Raw genomic sequence first — 14,895 nt, 5'->3', positions numbered from 1 at the left:
TAGGAATGCACTGCGCAACCCTGTCTGCAAGATGAGGGCAGCTCATGATGGCTCTGGTGACCGTGTGAGAAGTTTGGACTTTCTCCAAGTGCCAGGGAAAACTACCAAAAGGTTCCAGACAGGGGAGTGGTATGATCAGAGTTACACGCATAGGTCCTGCAGACTGAGGCTCTTGATGGATCCACTAAGAGGCCTCAATTTTGACCCTGTGTGAGTTTCAAAAAAGCAAACACACATACAGGGCAGCAAAGGAGACACAGATGTAAAGAACAGACTTCTGGACTCAGTGGGAGAAGGAGAGGGTGGGATGACTTGAGAAGATAGCACTGAAACCTGTACCTTACCATATGTAGACTGGGTGGCCAGTGCAAGTTCGATGCATGAAGCAGGGCACCCAGGGCCCCTGCTCTGTGACAACCTGGAGGGATGCGGAGGAGAGGGTGGGGGGAGGGGTTCAGCCTGGGGGAGACACATGGATACTATGGCCGATTCATGTTGATGTGTGGCAAAAGCCATCATACTATAGTAAAGTAATTATCATCCAATTAAAATAAATAAATTTATAAAATAAAAGCATTAATAATGTGGATTTATTAAAAAAAACACAAGTGGAGATCCCATAGATTCAAAGAAGCTTGGCACAAACTTTTGAGTGGACAGTCGAAATCCTTCAGAATCAAAGAGCCTGGAACCCCACAGAACTAGCGCAGCTGAGGCCAGGTTCAGTCCTATGCTCATTCAATAGGCATTTTCAGAGCACCTAGTGTGTGCCAGCTTTGGTGTGGGGGGTGCAGAGGTGACTAGGACATGCTCCTCCCACCGGCTCCCATCAAACACGTATTTAAGAAACTCAGAATCTAGTGAGCAGGAAAAGGACAGTTCCATTGCTGAATCCCTTCCTAAGAGCTGGGGAAGTACATCATGAAATCCTTAGGATAAGCTCACCTGGAAGAAGTGGAAGTTCCAGTGGTTTCCAGTGCCACCGAGGAACTGGGAGGAGACGTTAGGTCTGCCTAGCTCCAAAGTGGTCGCTGTGCCTTCTGGATTCACACATTTATTACTTGGTGAGACCACATCTCCTGGAATCGCTGACAAACAAAGCCGTGGGGCTTACCTTTGTGGAATTCAGGGGTTTGGGTTGGGGTGGGGGTGCATCCCTGTGGAAGTGAGGAGCACAAAGTCAATGACACCGTAAGTCTCTCCCAGGCCGGGATATCTCAAACTGCAGATGGCTGACTGGTGGGGAAAGAAGTGAGCAGCTGCAGGTCCCCCTCCAGAGCAAACTGTCAAAGCAGTTGTGCCTGAGGCTGACCTAGCTTGACAGTGTCCACACATAGATGCTCTCCTTTTCAGGATTTGTTCCAGGTGTTTGTTTATATGCAAACCATTCTATCTGCTGCTGAAAATACTCCTCCAGAGCAGAGGCACAGCTGACTGTGATTCTCTGTGAGACAGCCCAGCGCGCAAGCACTGAAGCCTCCTCCTGGCACCTCCACACTCGGGGACCACCAGGGTCCCTGAATACAGGCAGCATTGATCACTCCTGCAATCCCAGAATGAATCCCCCCCAGGATACATGCTGATTAGGAAGGGCCTCTCAGTTTTTCTGTCTGACTGTGGACTATTTTATGGGACTCTTCAGTTGCAACAGAGAAAACTCAACTCAGACCGAGTTAATCTCTTTATCTTTCTCTCACACACATACACACAAAGAGATGTTTTGTTTCAATGAATAAATAAAAATGTCAGGGATGGTTTCAGGCACAGCTGGATCCAGGTGCTCAAGGTATCACCAGAATCCAGCCTTCTTGCAAGTTCTATTTTCCTCTGGGTGGGCTTCACGCTCAAGCAGGTTTTCTCCTCACAATGTCAAGACGGCTGCCATGAGTCTCAAGCTTACAGACTCTGCTCCAAGTTGAACCAAAAAAAGCTTATTTTCCTCGCTAATTTCTAATGGGTATGTTGAGGCATAACTGATATACAGTAAACTGCACACATTTAAAGTGTACAATTTGATGAATTTTGATATATGTAGTCACCTAGGAAACCATCTCCACAATCAAAATAGTAAATATATCTATGACTCAGAAGTTTCCTTGGGCCCCTTGTAATCCCCTTTTATTACTTCTCCTTTTCCCCCATTCCCAAGTACTACTGATCTGCTTTCTGTCACTTTAGATTAGTTTGCATAGTCTAGAGTTTTATATAAATGGAGTCACACAGTATGTACTACCTGTGAGTGGAGGTCCAGGGTTACTCTAAGATTAATTGGCCCTTGGATTTCTAGTTTCTTAAGGCGGAAGCTGATCTGAGACCTTTCTTCTTGTTTAACATGGGTGCTTAGTGCTATAAACTTCTCCCTAAGTTCTGCTTTGGGTGAGTTCCACAAATTTCAATATGTTGTGTTTTCATAGTCATTGAGTTCAAAATACTTCCCAGTTTAGGAAATAGAACTGCCATATGACCCAGCAATCCCACTGCTGAGCATATGCACCGAGGAAACCAGAATTGAAAGAGACACGTGTACCCCAATGTTCATCGCAGCACTGTTTATAATAGCCAGGACATGGAAGGAACCTAGATGCCCATCAGCAGATGAATGGATAAGAAAGCTTTGGTACATATACACAATGGAGTATTACTCAGCCATTAAAAAGAATACATTTGAATCAGTTCTAATGAGGTGGGTGAAACTGGAGCCTATTATACAGAGTGAAGTAAGCCAGAAAGAAAAAGACCAATACAGTATACTAACGCATATATATGGAATTTAGAAAGATGGTAACAATAACCCTGTATATGAGACAGCAAAAAAGACACAGATGTATACAACAGTCTTTCGGACTCTGTGGGAGAGGGTGAGGGTGGGATGATATGGGAGAATGGCATTGAAACATGTATATTATCATATGTGAAATGGATTGCAGTCCAGGTTCGATGCATGATACAGGATGCTTGGGGCTGGTGCACTGGGATGACCCAGAGGGATGAGATGGGGAAGGAGGTGGGAGCAGGGTTCAGGATGGGGAACACATGTACACCCTTGGCAGATTCATGTCAATGTATGACAAAACCAATACAATATTGTAAAGTAATTAGCTTCCAAAAAATTAATTAATTAAAAAATAAATAAAAGTGGTAAACAAATTATACTGAAAACATTACCTTCAAATATATTAAATGGAAAAAAAAATACTTGCCAGTTTAATTGTTAATTTCTTCTCTGATCCATGTTATTTAAAAGGGTGCAGTTTCATTTCACACATTTGGGAATTTTCCAGATGTATTTCTGTTATTTATTTCAAATGTATTTCCCACTGTGGTCAGAGAATATATTTGCTATGGCTTGAAACTTTTAGTAGTTTTAGTGATCCTTCTAGGTATTGTAGTATACCTGGAGTGTGAGCAAGGACAGACCTTGGCTTATATCTGTGTGCTGAGTCATTGGTCCACTTGACTGTTTCATGTCTCTTCTGCAGGAGATGTCTCTGGTGAACTTGAAAGTATTAGCCAAAGTTATGACACTTTATGTCCACTCCCACTGCGTCCTCCTTAGACCTTTCTGTCTCCAGGTTCCCAATCTTACTCTTTCTTCTTCTCAACCACCTAACAGTTGGCAAAGGGCCAGGTAGCAAATATTTTACACTTTGCTCAATGCTACCATTATAGTGCAAACGCAACCACAAACAACATGAAAACAAATGGGTATGGATGGGTTTCAGTAAAACTTTATTTATAAAAACAAGCATGGGGCTGGATTTGAGTCTCGTTGGCCAACCCATGATCTGAGTCACTTGCCATTACCCATGAGGATGTATATTCCCTTGACTCTACCTCTTCTTGTGCCATACAAAGTGGTTGACCAGAGGCAGTGCCCTGAGGCACTTCTCTCCCCGCTCCTTCCAGGGCTACTGTGTGGGGCTGTACGGTGGTGATGGTCCATTTCAGGCCCACACCTACAAATCACGTCACTGAATCAGTGCGCTGAGCTTGGGCTAATTCTTCCTTCTTCGGAGAGCTGTAGGGAAGCCCACATCGAGTGTAAGCTGTGAGCCATAAGAAGAGAATCAGAAAATAGTGACAGGTAGTGTGAGGATCTGGGCCACTTGTTTGTGAAGCTTCCTTGCACCCTCTGACCCTGCTTATGTCTGACCCCAGAGGTAACATTTCTTTTTTCAGTGTATTACCACTGGGTCTGTCTGTTCTATTGTTTGGTTGGTTTGACAGCTCCCAGCTTAAGACAGGCAGTGCTGGTCACATGGTTGCCTAAAGTCCCACAGTCAAGTATTCAGTTTCCATCAGAGCCCAGTTATGTGCCAGGAGCTGTGTTTTGAAGGGTGTATAGTTTCCTTTCACAGACTTCATGACCTTGTTCCAGAACTCTAGGGGTACAAGACTTCTATGTCTCTACTTTTGAGACCAGAGTTTCCATGCTGTATCTTTCTCTTGCACCAATACCTCTAGTTCCATGGGGTTTCTTGGTTACGTAACCCAAACAAGGATGCTTATCCTACTAAGTCCTACTCCAGAATCTTTTTATGCTCTGGGTCGCACTCAGAGCTAGAGACTTTCCAAGTCCCCTGATGAATTGGATTCTATTGGTTTTCTCAAATAAGATATGCTGCCTCCAGAAAAGAAGCCTGTCAAGTTTGTGCTTCTTTCTTGGTGACAGGAGGGCCAAGGTGCATTTTGGATGGATTGGCCCAGCCTGCCTCAGATCACTACACATCTCTGAAGTTTACCAATGTGGCAGGCCTCTGACTCTCTGTAGGGTTTTTTTCCTAGCCCCTACCATGTCCAGCTCTGGCATCCACAGTACTTCTTGCTCACTGGGTCAAATTCATATGCTATCACTGATATGATGGACCAATGCATTGTTCTTCAGGATGGCTACACAGCCCATGTCCCTTCAGACTATATTATGATAGAAATTAGGATAACTCACAGGCAAACCTTATAAATTCAGAGCAAAACTGTGATTATGTCCTATAGCCCACCTCATGAAAATTCTAATCCTCCTTCTGGATCAATGTGGGAAAAAGCATATTCACCATATTAATAGCCACATACCATGTTCCTAAGTTATATTCCCACGTTGTGTCAATTTGCTCTAGTAAAGATACCCATTTAGCACATTAGCTGGAATTCTATTACTTGATTAAACTTGGGTGAAAATGGTGGTAGTCCCTTTCCATCCACCATTATCCATCTGATCTTTGCAGGGGCCAAACTGGTGCATTCACTGGGAATATGATGGGGACCCTGATGTGATGCAGTTGATGGGGTCTCAAAGATTCAGACACGACTTAGCAACTAAACAACAACAACAAAAAACTGACAGGAGCAGGATCCTTTTATCATTATAAGCCACTGAAGATGGCACTGATTTCTCCATACCCCTCCCCCAGGGTCAGATAGATAAAGAAATAGATATATCTATATTTATAAAAATCTATATGAAATATATATACTATCATGTCTTGGGAGGAGTGGGGAGATGTTGAAATTTTAGGCACTTCCACTTTGTGTTTACAGACAAGAAGCCAATGTGAAGGCTCAACCAATTGCTAAGTGTGCCTATTCGCATTATACTTTTGGAAACCAGAGAAATTATCAGTGGGTAGCTTCATGGACCCAATGTCTCAGTGTGAAACAGACCTGCCCCAGGAGTCAGTTTATCACATGACCTCATAGGTCTATGCTAACAGAGTTGCTTTTTGCCTCTGGGTTTCAGTGTCAAGTTAGGCCTTGTATCCAAAACCCTTGAAATGTCTGGGTGTTCCCCCTTCCCCAGGTTACCCGAATTGATGGACATAGACCCTTGAGGAAAGATGATACTTGTTCAGCTGCTGCAGAATCCATCCTTTCAAGCCTTTTCCTCCAAGCAGAGGGTTCTGGGTCCAAGAAGTAACTCAGATCTGGAAAGTGGCAGAGGATTATGACTTTGTACAGAGGTGGCAGACCTCAGTTTTCTCTTGATTTTTCATATTAAACAGTTATCCTTGTCGTCTGCTTATCTAGGACCATGAGCCAGAGGAAGTAGTGGAGGTCTGGAGTAGCAGGGGGAGGGTGTGTGTTGATCACTAAAATAATAATCGCTAAAATAATTCGCAATGACAGCACAAAGTTGCTCAGACCCGGTTCAGTCCTCATAGAATGACCATGTAGCAGATTCACAAATTCAGCCTAAAGGATGGAGTCAGGCTGTAATCAGCCTTTAAACAAAACAAGACAGCTTTAGAAGTCACTCGGAAAGTCTTTACATATGTTAATAGAGGGTCACCAAGAGGGTGTGTGGGCAAATTCAAAGAAATCCTGGTTGTGGGGTCGGCTTGGGTTAACTAGATTTTCCGTCACCTCCCCCAAAACCACTTTTGCTTCTACCTCAGCACAGGGGTAAACGACTCAGCACAGATCCAGTTAATTTGGTAGAAGATACATGAAAAAGTTAAGGTTTATATTTTGGCCTCTTATTATTCTAATGATGGTGCCCAATTTCTTTCAGAACCACCTCTAGAGTCTAATACACGCGTTAAGCTTCCCTCCACCTTCTTGGCCAAAGATTAAAGCAAAACTTTTTTCCCTCTGTTTGGGAAAGGAGGGCAGGTGCCATTTAACTGATGTCCCTAGGAAAATTTTATCTTTGTTTCTTCAAAAAACTTCCTTCAAGTGTAATCCAGGAATGACATTCTTTTCCCTTTCTTTCCACCAGGGGAAGTTGGTCTTATTCTGTTGTTCTGGAAGGAGTCATCTTGGTCCACACAGAGCTTCCAGGATGGACCATAACCTGGGACACTATTTTAGTAATCCAGCAGGGGACAGGAGATTGCAGGGAGGAGTACCCATCAGCCTCAGCTCCGACGGAGCCCCCACCAGATGTGACAGAAGAGGTCTTTATCCCTTTCCCAGCTGCCACCCACTTGGCATTCTCTCCAGACCACATAGACAATGGATGACAACCGGAAGAGGAGTGGTTCAGTCCCTGGGAGCTGAACGCTTTACTACAGCCATACAGAAGTATCAGCTATGTCTCCATTGACATCATGACCATCTCCTAACATAAAAGGGCAAAAGACAAATATTCTATGAATTCCCTATATGAGTTATCTAGAGTAGTCAGATTCATAGACCAAAGGAGAATGGTGGTGAGCAGGGACCTGGAGGAGCAGAAATGAGAAGCTATTGTTTAATGGGTACAGAGTTTCAGTTTTACAAGCTGGAAACTTCTGGGCAGTTTGGGGAGGGATGAATAGGCAGAGCACAGAAGATTTGGGGTATAATGAAAATACTCTGCAAGATACCATATTGATTGACACATGATACATTTGTCCAAAACCCATAGAATGTACAACGCCAAGAGTGAACACTGATGTAAACTACGGACTCTGGGTGAGCATGTGTGTCAGCACCGGTTCATTGATTGTAACAAATGCAGCCCTTTGTTGAGGGTTGTTGCCAACAAGGAAGGCTATGTCTGTGTGGGGGCAGGTCTGTGAAGATAGCTTTATCTTCCTCTGAATTTTACTGCCAACCCAAAGTTGCTCTAGTAAATTGTCTAAATTTTAAGCCTTCCCCCCAACCCCACCCCACCAAAAGTTCTGAAGATCTGTTTTTACAGCAATGTGAATTCACTTAACACCACTGTACATTTAAAAATGCTTCTGAGGCTTCTCTGGCGCCTCAGTGGTGAGGAATCCGCCTGCCAATGCAGGAGACACGGGTGCGATCCCTAGTCTAGGAGGATCCCACACGTCGTGGAGCGATTGAGCCCATGCACCACAACAATTGAGTATGTGCTCTAGAGCCTAGGAACTGCAACTACTGAAGCCCTGTGCCCTAGAGCCCAGGCTCCACAATAGGAGAAGTCCCCACAATGAGAAGCATGAGCACTGAAGCTACAGACTGGCCCCTGCTGACCACAACCAAAGAAAAAAGCCTGCACAGAGACAAAGACACAGCACAGCCAAAAAGAAATAAAATTATTTTTAAAATGCTTCTGATGGTAGATTGCATGCTATTTTACTGTGGTAAAAAATATTTTTAATGGTCATCTAAACTTCACTTACTTCCAAACCCAGGTAGCTCCAAACAGTTAACAACAGAATATGCATAGTGATATGCATGAATCAGGCTGTGTGTCCAAGGTGTGCCCATTTGCACACATGTGATTGTGCACACATATGCTCCACAATACTTTCAGGAGAGTGGAGTTGTGCGTGACCCAAAGTCAAATGGAATAAAATTGGGGAGACCAGAAATCAGTGCTCTTGTGCTGGGAGCCATGAGAGTGGGGCGGTCTGCTTGAGCTCAGCGGCTGAGACACAGTGGAGTGGGACTCCCAGGAAGAGGATGGCAGAGACAAAAAGGAAGGGGCTTGCCCTTCACCCAACCTCGCTGTCCTCTAGCATCCGAGGAGCCACATTTATTTATTTACAGCGGTGACCCTCGGCAGAGTTTCAGAGGATACATCCGCAGTGTGGGCTTTTGTGAAGACTTGGATTAAGATGCAAATTAATGACCACAATTCCTGGCCCTTAAATGGCACCTCTTCCTGAAAGCCCTCAAAGAGCTGTCCTATTTGCTGTTCAACAAAATGCTTCTTTCTCTAACAACACTGTGAAGTATAAACAGCCACAAACCACTATCAAAAGAAAATGTTTTAAATACAGTCACTATCGCAGGTGCATTTGAGTTGGGAAATGTATTTGCTCCTATAAATTATTATCAGCTAGGTTTTCCCTTCTTTTCTCCCTTTTTAAGCCAGCATAAAAACCCAGAGTAAGTTACCGTGAAAAGCTATAATAATGCTAATTTTGTTCCCATTTCCTGGCTTTTTCCCCCAGACTTGAGGCTCTTTATTATGACTGAACATTTTTTTTTCCATTAATCATACCCTTTCTCCTGGGCTCTGCTCTTTTGAAGTTGTGTTATTATTTCCCTCTATGACTGACTGTGGCATATTTGATGTTTCAGATCAACGCCTAATGCATGAAAGCACATTCCCAATGGCTACACTGTCCACCCTGTAGTTTAAAAGCTTCCCCAAATGAGTAGGGATGCGTCACTCTGAAATGTTCGGGGCAGCTTGCCCCGAGACCTCCTTGGGAGCAGGCAGGTCTGAAGCAGGGAGTAGGTTTATGAGGAGGCATGAGTCTCAGGTGTCACTCGATGCCTATCTTCCTAGTCACTGCCCAGTCACAAGCGGCACCCACACGTGGGGAAAGCATCCGCTGGGGGCAGCAATTTCCTGCGCGTTCCCTTCATGTCCCCCTCCACGACCCCCCAGCATGATAACAGCTGCTTTTTCTCCAGAAGTGATCCCTGGGGGAACACTGATGCTGCTGAGCAGAGGCTTTGAAGGAATCTGAATCCTTGAGTCTGGATGTAAGAAAGACGGGGAGCATCTAACCCAGAAGTAAGAATTCTGTCAACTCTTTGTGACAACTTTGTCCTGGTAGCTCAGTTGGTAAAGAATCTGCCTGCAATGCGGGAAACCTCAGTTCAATTCCTGGGTCAGGAAGATCCGCTGGAGAAGGGATAGGCTACCCATGCCAGTATTCTGCCTGGAGAATTCCATGGACTGTATAGTCCATAGAGTCGCAAAGAGTCGGACAGGACTGAGCCACTTTCACTTTCTTTCACTTTCACTTAGTGGGAGGCCTTGAAGGACCATTACATGCGCCTGAGTCCCACTCCCAGAGGGAGACACAAGTTTGTTACCTTAATAAACACATCTAGGTTGGTGGGGAAAATCTGTTTATTGAATAAACGAATGACGGAGCAAATGAAAAGGAGAGGAATGATTTGCATTAAGTCCCACCAAAACCCTCAGAGGGAAATGCTCTCAGTAATGTCCATTTTATAGATGGAAAAACTAAGGGTCTGAGAGGGTGAGCTCTTGCCAAGATCACAGAGCTGCCTCAACACAGCTGACGGTCCAGTATTTGTCTTACTCCGAGAAGCTCCACTTTCCCTTCCAACCTTGTGCTCAAGCTCTTGAGCCAAATTCCAACCTCCAAGTCCACTTAACTCAGGGGCCATCCTGAAGTATTTTTTATTTACAACTGCTGCTGCTGCTGCTGCTAAGTCGCTTCAGTCGTGTCCGACTCTGTGCGACCCCATAGACGGCAGCCCACCAGGCTGCCCCGTCCCTGGGATTCTCCAGGCAAGAACACTGGAGTGGGTTGCCATTTTCTTCTCCAATGCATGAAAGTGGAAAGTGAAAGTGAAGTCACTCAGTTGTGTCTGACTCTTAGCGACCCCGTGGACTGCAGCCTACCAGGCTTCTCCATCCATGGGATTTTCCAGGCAACAGTACTGGAGTGGGGTGGCATTGCCTTCTCCCATTTACAACTGAGTCACTAGTAAATGAAAATAGCAGAGTGGTATGGAGTAATAGGACTTCCCACGTGGCCCTACTGGTAAAGAACTTGCCTGCAATGCAGGAGACATAAGAGACATGGATTCAACCCCTGGGTCGGGAAGATCCCCTAGAGGAGGGCACAGCAATCCACTCCAGTATTCTTGCCTGGAGAATCCCATGGACAGAGGAGCCTGGAGGGATACAGTCCACAGGGTCGCAAAGAGTTGGACACGACTGAAGCAACTTAACACACTCTCCTATGAGGAGTAATAAGAATTAACATTTGTATAGCACTTACAAGGTGGGGGCACTGTTCTAAGCCCTTTGCATATATATAGTTTTTTACAATGTTGTGTTAGTTTCTGCTGTACAATGAAGTGAATCCGCTGTATATGTGTATATATATATCCCCTCCCTCTTAGATCTCCCTTCAAACCCCAAGTTGCACCCATCCCACTCCTCTCGTCACCACGGAGCACCAAGCTGAGCTCCCTGTGCTATACTGCAGGTTCCCACAAGTTATTTATTCTACACATGGTAGTGAATATATGTCAGTCCCAATCTCCCAATTCATCCCACTCCCCCTTTCCACTCTTCCTGTATTAATTCATTAATTACTTTAAAAAAATTATTTGAATCTTCACATCCCTCCTCTGATGTTGGGTTAGGAACTGCCTTTACAGATGCGGAGACTGAAGACAGTAAGTGGCTTGTCAGCAGAAGGCAAAGACTGGACTAGATGCCGGACAGTTTGGCTCTGGACCTGGCGCTCACTGACTGCACTGTCGTCTGTGATGGGGGAGGCGCTCCTGCGTGTTCCCTCTACCCCCTCATGTGGCTGAAGAAGGTGAGGACTGTTTCTGCCTCTTCCCAGCAGGGTGAACACTGTCCCTCCTCACTTCTCCAAGTGAGGAGAAGCCACGGCAGAGGACTGGCCCTGACATACACATGGTGCCTTTGGCTCACACCCAGCATGAGCCTGGCTCTCTAGTTCTCTGCACGGCCCACAGACTCTGCAGCCCACTATTCGGTTGTTGTGGATCTGCAGGTTTCTAAAGCAACCATCCACCTGAGCCAAGAGCCCTGGGGAGTCCATGCCTGAATCCCTGGTAGCATCTGGAGAAAAGACCTCGTCTGTCTCATCCTTCTGCCTCTGACCTTGTCTCTCAGGAGAAACTGGGTCCTACAGCATGATTTACGGTTCTTGCTCAGAGGTGGGGCCTCCCTTCGACCTCAGAGGACCTTCTTGGCTTCAGTGCAGGTAAAGATGAGAACCTGAATTTTTAGTATTTGACTTGTGTATTTTCAGAATGTGTGTGAGCCCCTTGAGACCAGTTATCACAGCTTGTTTATCTCTTAACCTCAGAACCTAGCACAGAATCTGCCTCACTGAGGTGTTCTACTAAAGATAGCTGAATAAGTGAATAGATTAATATAGGGGCTCAGTATATTTGATTTCATTGGATAAAGGAGGCCCCCTCACCTCTCTCCAAGTGATGACTTGGAAAAACATCTCGGGAGTTTCTCCCTTCAGGATACGAGGCACATGGTGGTGGGGTGCACCATGGGCAGGACCAGAGTGCCCGACACAGCTACAGTCAGAGTCGCTCTTCTCTCTTCTCTTTCCCCTAAGAAGTATCTGTATACGTTAGTTCCAGCAGGAAAGAGACATCAGATTTCTATGGAGGCAATTGAGGAGAATTTAATGAAGAGGTTATTTATAAAGGTGTGAGTAGGATTAAAGGAAACCCCTAAGGGATGGTAAGCAGCAGCAATTGCTCTGCATGTCTAAAGGGGTAAGGACGGGATGGTTCTGGAACCCACAAGGAGAAAGAGAGCGGTGTGGCTGAGGCAGAGGGGCACCAGCCACTGCCAACCTAGGGCCTGGCGGGGATAGAGATGACTTGATTTCTGTCTCCTCCCATCCTTCAGTCTGCTGCTGGTTACTCCTACTGGCTGGAGCTGAATAGAAGCAAGAGGCATCCCAGAGCTCAGGGCAGGATGAAGAAAGCGGATGTCTTAGTCAGTACGAGCTGCTGTAATAAAACTGCCCACAGACTGGGAGCTTAAACAGCAAACATGTATTTCTCACAGTTCTGGAGGCTGGGGAGTCCAAGATCAAAGTGCTGACAGATCCAGGGTCTGGTGAGAGAACTCTTCCTGACTTGCAGATGGCTACCTTTCTTTGTGTCCTCAAGGAGGCGGTGGAGAACAGAGACAGAAATCTCATGCCTCCTCCCCTTTTTATAAGGATACTAATGCTGTTCATCAGGGCTGCTAATGAGCAAATCACCTCACAAAGCCCACCTCCAAACACTATCATGTTGAGGATGAGGTCTCAGCATACAAATCTTGGGGGATCACAAACGTTCGGTCAATAGCAGCTATGAACCTGGAGGAGCACTTCAAACCTTCAGCCTAGTAAGATGAATTCATTGATAAAAGCCTCCTCTATTGAAAAGACAAAACAACATTTTGAAAACCAGTACTCTGATCCATCTCCCTTACTTCCCAGTGAGGAAAGTGAGGTAGAAAATCTGATATTGACCTGATTCACATTGCAAACCTGGAACCTTAACTACCTGATGGCTAATTCCTAATTTGTCCTCAAGGATACGCTTCTAGCTTTTTCTTGGGGCCATACTTCAGAGTCACATGCTCCTCTAAGCACTGGTGTTTGTAACCACTTGCTGATTTTTCATGATAGGTCTCTTAAATCACCTGCTGTAACCCACTGCCTAGCCAGGCCGATGCCTCTGAATTTACGGTTCCAGTTAAAGTCACATCCATGAAGGGGGAGGGAATGAACAGCTCTCCCATCCCTTCAAGCCCCCAAATTGATTTGGCACTTGAAGTCACTGTTATATTTTATACTGAGTCTTCTGAATCAGTTCATTGAATTTTAGCTGTAGCTATATAAAATCCTCTCCAGTGAAATTATTTGGCCATATTGCAGATGGTTCTGCCATGATCTATCAATGCCACTAACTATAAGCAATAAAGAAAAAAAAAATCTGCCTTCTTCTCTTTTCATTATAATGGATTTTCTAAACTCAGATTGAACCTTAGGAGACACTTCCTTACCTTTTTAATTTTTAAAAGGTAGCATTTTGTATTTTTGTATGAAACATGCAAGAACAGTGGTGGCAAGTTTTGAAGATTTCCTATGTGGTGGAAATATTGCTGGGAGATTCAGAAAAGCTTGGCTTGGATTCCTTGGAAGGAAAAGGTGGTTCTGGGGAGGGCTCCTCAGAGTCCAGTTGGACTTGAACACCTGTGATTTAGTGCAGAGCCGGGGGGAGGCATTTGTAAGCAAACAGCAGATATGAAAACCCAGCTGGGACTGTTTTAATGCATTAGTGCATTGATCAAGGGGGAAAGTTGGCATAATGTCTCCGACAGTTGCAAAAATATATATTATTGTCCTTCTCGGGAACCTGAATCCCAAGTCAGAGAGGAAGCTATTGAAGTGGACTTTGGAAAATATTACAAAGTAGCTTAAGTGGAGGAAGCAGATGGCATCACAAGGAGGAACAGATTCACAACTCAGGGAAGAAAAGCTGTGAGTACATACAAATACATAGACACCACAAATAATTGTGTATCTAACATCCAGTCTTAAACTCTAAGAGTGTATCTGGAGTTAATATAAATGAGACTTTTAAGACAAGTCTTGAGGCTGATGATGAAGCTGGAGTCAGTATTAACTCACTCAAAAAAGGTGGCAGAGAGAAAATTCCCACTCCTCACCATAAAGTAGCCACATGTTCACCAGTACTGCGGTCTCTTTAGACAGCCTTTTAATATGTCTGTTCCATTGTCAGGGAAAGCCCTTTAGTTAACTGAGATTTTATCCTCTATTATTATTATCATCTATATAATGTCATATACAATGGCATTTTAATCAATGGCAAGTCAAGCAAAAAGATTTTTTTAAGAAGAAAAAACTTTAGAAATGTTGCAACATTTACACTACTTTTGTAATTAGGGAGGGGGAACCCAAGATCTTTTAATTGAAAACAATTTTATGTTTGAATGATAGGAAATTTGAAGTAAAAAATTTAGTCCTCATTCCTTGCCAACCCAGCTAAGTGTAGACCATTTCAAGGACATATATGAAGACAACAGATTCTCTCTATTGGTTTAGGCTCTTTAATTGACAGCAACAGAAACTGACTTGATAATTTAACTAAAAGGGATTTACCGAAAGGATACTGGGGACTCACAGAATCTCCAGAAAGCTGAAGAACTGGACTACAAATGGGCGGGATTCCATAGAGAGGTATATAACCAAACCATGACACCATCTCATAGAGGTGTCTGGTCAGTGGGCTGGAAATCAATGCTGTATGCTTGTACCTGCCTGTCTTGTTTACAATCCAAAGTCCGAGAGAAGAGTGTAATTGGCTAAGCATTGATCATATACCATGCTCTGACTGTATTAGGTCAGGGACAGAAAGGACCTGGCTTCAGAGTAAAGTCTCCTAGAATGACCATTTCAGTGGCAATTCCCAAAAGCAATGAAAGCTGCT

This window comes from Bubalus kerabau, chromosome 7 (assembly GCF_029407905.1).
Source record: "Bubalus kerabau isolate K-KA32 ecotype Philippines breed swamp buffalo chromosome 7, PCC_UOA_SB_1v2, whole genome shotgun sequence".
In the NCBI taxonomy this organism is placed as follows: Eukaryota; Metazoa; Chordata; class Mammalia; order Artiodactyla; family Bovidae; genus Bubalus; species Bubalus kerabau.
Note: the sequence above shows the minus strand (reverse complement) of the source record.